We start from the raw sequence: 7,419 nt of genomic DNA, 5'->3' as shown, positions 1-7,419 counted from the left end.
ATCAGTTAGTAAACTTCAATGCGTTTTACACAACAATATCAAGTTTATGTACGCTTAACAATATTCTTTTCTTCTTGCATTTGCATAATCCAATGTCTAGTCCCTTAAAATGCCGAACTTTAAATACAAGTTCAAGATGATATATAACAAATCACGACCTCGCGTCTCACTTGTAAATGCGTTAGAATGCGTTTAAAAATCCGCACCATTGCTTGTTAGTGGATTTCGTTGTAGGTCCTAGGAAAATATAATAGTCGAAATTCAATATTTTCTTAACAATACAATCTGCATTATGCTCGTGTATACGAGTAGTTAGAAATTGATGGGAGTAGGATTCCCCAGGGGAAGTTTTACTCATAGAAATTGATGGGAGTAGGATTCCCCAGGGGAAGTTTTGCTCTTCAACGAAAATTGTGTCCTTGGAAGCGGGAAGACTCGTATTGTATACTGTGATGGTCCTTTACGATATAAGTAAAAGAATTGACAATAATGCCAGTGTGTATAAGTAAACGTGAATGAAAATTGTTGTAGAACGATATTGTTCTTTATAGTATAAGGGAAACAACTGCTATACTACACGTCGTGGAAATACGGAGAAGCGTTATTCTTCTTAATCACCGTTGCTGGGTTGCGTTAATACTTTAAATTAGTACTTGGTGTTGCTAATTACTGATCGTTTGTTTATATTTAAAGGCCAGGATTATAAAGACCCTTTGTATAGCTAAATGCTCTTTCAATGTTTGATTTTAAGCTTGTACCTCGCAAGTAATTTTAATGTTAGCACTAAATAAGTTAATTTCATCTTGAAAACAAGGTACAGTCATGTACGGACTTTATCTAGGACAACGCAAAAATAATATGTTGTGAGAATAGCTATACAGGTAAACACAGGTACATACCATAAACTAACACAGTATTAAAATTAAATCTAAGACAAATATCGTGAACGCTTTGAAAACCCTTTAAACGGTGTGTATTGTGCAATAGGACACAACGAAAAGTTATCGGATTATGGTGAGGGTTATTGGTCACATTTTTACAGTCTGTACATGCAGATTTGTATGAATTACTAATTACTCTCACCAGTAAACATCGGCTTAAGACGCCTTACATAGCACGATGATATGTATAATTGAGGTAAGTCGTTGTTATTTTGGTTTTAAAAGTCATTGCTAAAATGTTTGATGAAAATGCTAGCGCGTTAAAATAATGCGGCTAAAGTTGTAGTTTGTATCACGCATCAATACTGACTATGGGAAGCAACTTTTCTATATATTTATGCTTAGTTTTAAATAGTTAGTTCTCTTTTAAACAGTTGGATCCATCGAGCTATTTAGTTGCAAGATAAGCTTCAGTTTTTATATAAGGAGGAATTTGTAATAGTAACACATATATTTGTAAGTACGCATTCCTGAAGGTCGGTGTTTATATCTTTAAAATTACCTTTTTGTAAAATATGTAAATAACCCCCCCCCCCCAACCTTCTGTAATATAAATTTATATAATTATCTTCTTTTGAATTGCTTTGAAGAAAATGATACAGTATAACTCTGAGATTGCTTTACAAAACCAGATAAGTGTGGAAATGGAAATGGATCTATCTATCTATCTATTGTCCATACTTGTATTAAGTTTTACAGATGAAAGTGAGTAAAGTGTATACAATTTTTGTTTAATAACTTACCAGAGCTTACACTATCCCCGTTTACGTAGACTTTAAAAAAATGCCTTATTATACCTACTGTATTCCCCGCGTTTGACGCAGTAAAAAATGCTAAATACAACAAGGCATTCTTTTCTTTTCCTCTCACGATTTCCTTTTTCCTATCCGAATTAAGGTCTCCGGATTTCACTTATATTTATCGCTAAGATGATTACTTAATTATCCGAAAATATTTGCTTTATTTCGAGTCAAGCAATGTTAAATTGAGGTCAATCGAATAAAAGCTTCAGTCACTTATTGTATTTTAAATTTTAAAGTATGTTCACTTAATTACTCCTTTTGGCGCACAAATATAGTTTTATCCGAAGTTTAAGCCACTTGTAGGTCACTCCATTTTACCATCATTTACTACAAGATCTTGCAATGTAATATCGATATTTCTTCTTATCCTTTTCACGCAAGTGCTATCACATTGATTTAAATCGCTTCAACCCTTTTGTATCCTTTTATCATTTAACAGTTTTAGTTGTTGTTTTAGTTTTTAAACCTAAATAAGCGATCACGAAAGGTAATTGACTATAGTAGCAGTCAACATTGGCGTTTGATGCAAATTGACAATTGACTATTTCCTACTGAGTGATATCCCTTTTCGAGCAGAGAAAATCTGTGACACCGCGTAAGACAACTAACTTGAATTGAGCTTATTATCGTTTTATTTTTGATAAATAAATATGTTGCGTGTATTAATGTAATATTGTATTTAAGTTTTACGAAATAACGTTTTACATTTAATAAATGTATAAGAAAATTTAAACTTCGAACTGATCGTTTCTGGGATTATCAAATACTCATTATAAGAAAATCACTTTGCAGTTTTGGCTTTTGTCCCTTTACTTATAGGTTCTTGTTCTTTTTTCAGAGTCTTCTTCCACCCTATCAATATGTACCTCAAATACAACAGGAGACAGGAGGGATTGACGAGGACACAGGAGGCTGGGATGAGTGCTGAGGAGGCTTAAATGAGTGTCTAGTAGTGTTTTCCCAGCATTTGAGAAACGTGAGGGTTGCTATGTGCGCATGCCTTTAACAAATATACTTGTGTCGAATCAAAGTCAGTGTCCGGCGACATATCGTTGACAGATCTGCATTTATAATGGAACGAAACGAGAATGAAATTCGTCTATATTCGTGCGTCAAATGTAGGTACTTTTTCTTTTCCTGGAGAAATCTGTTGCACCATTTACGAGTATGGCATACATGCGCGTATTATTCCTACACATGTATATGCTGCGAGCAAACGTTTCAGGATCGGAAAACATTTTTGCTGCATTTGAAGAAAAGATTTGGTACAAACCCGCGCGGTTAATGATGCTACTATAAAATCAAGTGTCATGAAGTTTTAAACCACAGTGAGTGTCTGGATGACAAGTAGTCAAGTCGTACATTAGTGGAAAAAAATGGATCTATTGGATACACGAAAATATAAGATGAGGAGAAAATTGAAAAGCAGTGCCTCTCGAAACAGACATGAGCCTCTCTCCAAAATGTATATACGGATGGTTCTCCCGGCTGAACAGACGACAGCTATCGCCAAAAGCATGCTTGACCGTCAGTCGAAACCTAAAGGGACTTGGATTGACTTGGAATTACAAAGAATGAAAGAAGCCAGCAAAAAACGAAAAGGCAAAGTGCTCAGTGCGGGTGTTATCGGTAATAAGGGCAGCAAGAAACCTAGAAAGGTGGCACCATCTAGACAGAAAACGCCGAGACAAACTTCAGAAAAGTCCGAAAACATCGTTACCATCGGGCAGGTTTAAAGCTGAATGTTTCACTCACTCCTCCTCATTAGCGCTTAAGGATTTTGTTGCGATGCACCAGTGTGATATTTGTTTGAAAAGTTTTGGAAGACGCGATAATATGTTGCGACATAAAAGGTCTGCGCATTCAAACGAAGATTCGGATGAAGACGCTATGTCTGACGTTACTGACCAAGAGGATATTTTTGGATCTGTTGATGAAAACGAGTCTGATAACAGCGACGACGACATGTCTATAACCTCGGAGAACTCTTCGGGTATTGATCCTTGGCAAGAGGTTGTCGATGAGGCTTTTCAAGAGTGTCAATCGCAGTATGAGGAGGAAGTGCGTGAAATTATGCAGGATGATACCGACCTTAGTGAAAGCGAAGCCAAGAAGGATGTCTTTGAGGATATGCGAAGTACTTACAGAAAGGCCCTGATGAATAGTTTTGGGGCAAAGCTGATGTGGTTTGACTCTATCAAGCGAGATACCATCTATAAGACCATAAAGAAAACAGTTAATCAACTTAAAGAAACAGAGGACTACGACGAACAGGAAGCCGTCAAGTACGCCATCCTTAAGCGGAGATTTCTGTTCGATAAGGTCTTGGACAGTTACGACGTTCCTCAGTTGGATGCAGAGCAAGAGAAAGAAACAAAACAGTGAAAATCATTCAAAGATACTTTAATTCGTTCGGACTAGAGTGCTTTGGGAAATTATTTGTTTTCAATCCTTACACAATGCAGAATACAGACGCCATTTAATTCCATAACACAATTGTATCTGATAGTTTTGCAACACGTACTTGTTTTTAAGTAAAATAAATGTCTTTAATGATGTAAAATAAAATGTCTAATAATACGAAACGGAGTTGTTCTTGTGTGTTTTAGTTGTAGTTTTATTTATGTTTTAAGCGTTTTCCATATATAAACAAGACAAATGTTGATGCTGGGTATCAAAGACGCCGCCAGATCAGTTAAAAATAATAATGATTGCATTAAAATATTATGTTAATATTGTATTCAGTCATACCTCTTAGTTTGTAAAAAGGTGTGCTAAAAATTAAACATCTGAACTATCCAAATAACGAACTAATTTCATTGTAATGAGCATTAGGTTTAAAGCTACAATTACTACAAAATTTAATCAAGTAAGTTTTATACTAGTATCTGGTTACAATTCATACATACTACATAAGTAATATTCTCGATGACATTTTATTACCCAGCTTGTATGTCTACAGGTTATGTTCTATTTTTATATCTCTATGTTATATGCGTTTACTAACACATTAATTGATTGTGTATGTCATCTGCAACAGTGCAAATCCTTCTTCGCCTTTGATATCTGCAACACTATATCTATAATACTAGTATGCGTTTCAATCTGCGCCCGTAACCAGACTGCTGTAAATGTGCCTTTTCGACTGGTGCTTCGAGTTCTTTTCAATCCTAGTTTGACTTTTATTATCAATTTTAAAATAAAGCGAACTTTGCTGATTATATCCTTGTACAACATTGCTTGCCATTTCTTGGTGAAAAATATAGGGAACCAATAGCGAGAAATGTCTATAATACTTCCGACCATCGTGAATTAAAACTCTGCTAGCAATCACGCGATCTCCGTCGGATTGTTTCAATCGAACACATCCATGATATTTGATAAACTCAACGCTCACATTTTTGTTGTATTTTATACCTGTTCTTATAATACGGATACTGCATATTATCTTAGCTCTTACTTGAAGATAAAAAAAAATATCAATTTACCTACTGTTTAGTTTTCGGATTTTCCTAAAGCTATAGAATGGACACGTCTAAAGAAAAGGGTAAACCAATCAGGTCCCTCTTACAGATCACATAACCCTACATGGGGGAGGGGGGGGGGGGGGTACATAAATGTACAGAATGGAGAAGTCTAAAAAAGAGATCAACCAATCAGGTCTCGCTTATAGTTAACATGATCCTCCATGTACCCATATGAAATTTTCCTCGGCCTGGAACTACGTTGACTAATTACATGTAAATTGAATCCAATGAATAAGAAAATCGAATGTATGCAATTTAAGTTAAATATGTTGTGCTGCTCTAACGAGGTCGTCCTAACAGACATATTGATATAAATATATATTGCTTAAAGATAGATCTAGGGTTCTTCAATACATGTTTCGTGGAATGCATACGTGTGACAACAATACGAAACATCAAGTCTGTTACACGCTTCGCGTTTTATATAGTTCAATATAGCGTATTATAGTCAGGTGTGGCTATACAGAAAAGAGGCGCTCTGTTGGACCTTTCTATATCGATATATGTCCGCCATCTTTATGTATTACCTTCAAAGGGGAACCGAGGCTCAAAAAAGGGTAAGATGGTCCTCGGAGTGACTCCGGAGGTTTGAGGAGGGTATAAGGAGGACCTCGGAGTGACTCCGGAGGTTTGAGGAGGGTATCAGGAGGCCCTCGGAGTGACTAAGGAGATTTGAGGAGGGGGGTCAGGAGGCTCTCTGAGTGAAGGAGGAGGGAGTCAGGATCTTGTTTAAGTGTTCGGGAAGAGCCTCGGTTCCCCTTTGAAGGTAATACATAAAGATGGCGGACATATATCGATATAGAAAGGTCCAACAGAGCGCCTCTTTTCTGTATAGCCACACCTGACTATAATACGCTATATTGAACTATATAAAACGCGAAGCGTGTAACAGACTTGATGTTTCGTATTGTTGTCACACGTATGCATTCCACGAAACATGTATTGAAGAACCCTAGATCTATCTTTAAGCAATATATATTTATATCAATATGTCTGTTAGGACGACCTCGTTAGAGCAGCACAACATATTTAACTTAAATTGCATACATTCGATTTTCTAATTCATTGGATTCAATTTACATGTAATTAGTCAACGTAGTTCCAGGCCGAGGAAAATTTCATATGGGAACATGGAGGATCATGTTAACTATAAGCGAGACCTGATTGGTTGATCTCTTTTTTAGACTTCTCCATTCTGTACATTTATGTACCCCCCCCCCCCCTCCCCCATGTAGGGTTATGTGATCTGTAAGAGGGACCTGATTGGTTTACCCTTTTCTTTAGACGTGTCCATTCTATAGCTTTAGGAAAATCCGAAAACTAAACAGTAGGTAAATTGATATTTTTTTTTATCTTCAAGTAAGAGCTAAGATAATATGCAGTATCCGTATTATAAGAACAGGTATAAAATACAACAAAAAATGTGAGCGTTGAGTTTATCAAATATCATGGATGTGTTCGATTGAAACAATCCGACGGAGATCGCGTGATTGCTAGCAGAGTTTTAATTCACGATGGTCGGAAGTATTATAGACATTTCTCGCTATTGGTTCCCTATATTTTTCACCAAGAAATGGCAAGCAATGTTGTACAAGGATATAATCAGCAAAGTTCGCTTTATTTTAAAATTGATAATAAAAGTCAAACTAGGATTGAAAAGAACTCGAAGCACCAGTCGAAAAGGCACATTTACAGCAGTCTGGTTACGGGCGCAGATTGAAACGCATACTAGTATTATAGATATAGTGTTGCAGATATCAAAGGCGAAGAAGGATTTGCACTGTTGCAGATGACATACACAATCAATTAATGTGTTAGTAAACGCATATAACATAGAGATATAAAAATAGAACATAACATGTAGACATACAAGCTGGGTAATAAAATGTCATCGAGAATATTACTTATGTAGTATGTATGAATTGTAACCAGATACTAGTATAAAACTTACTTGATTAAATTTTGTAGTAATTGTAGCTTTAAACCTAATGCTCATTACAATGAAATTAGTTCGTTATTTGGATAGTTCAGATGTTTAATTTTTAGCACACCTTTTTACAAACTAAGAGGTATGACTGAATACAATATTAACATAATATTTTAATGCAATCATTATTATTTTTAACTGATCTGGCGGCGTCTTTGATA

The sequence above is a fragment of the Mya arenaria genome, chromosome 17 (assembly GCF_026914265.1).
Source record: "Mya arenaria isolate MELC-2E11 chromosome 17, ASM2691426v1".
Taxonomy (NCBI): domain Eukaryota; kingdom Metazoa; phylum Mollusca; class Bivalvia; order Myida; family Myidae; genus Mya; species Mya arenaria.
Note: the sequence above shows the minus strand (reverse complement) of the source record.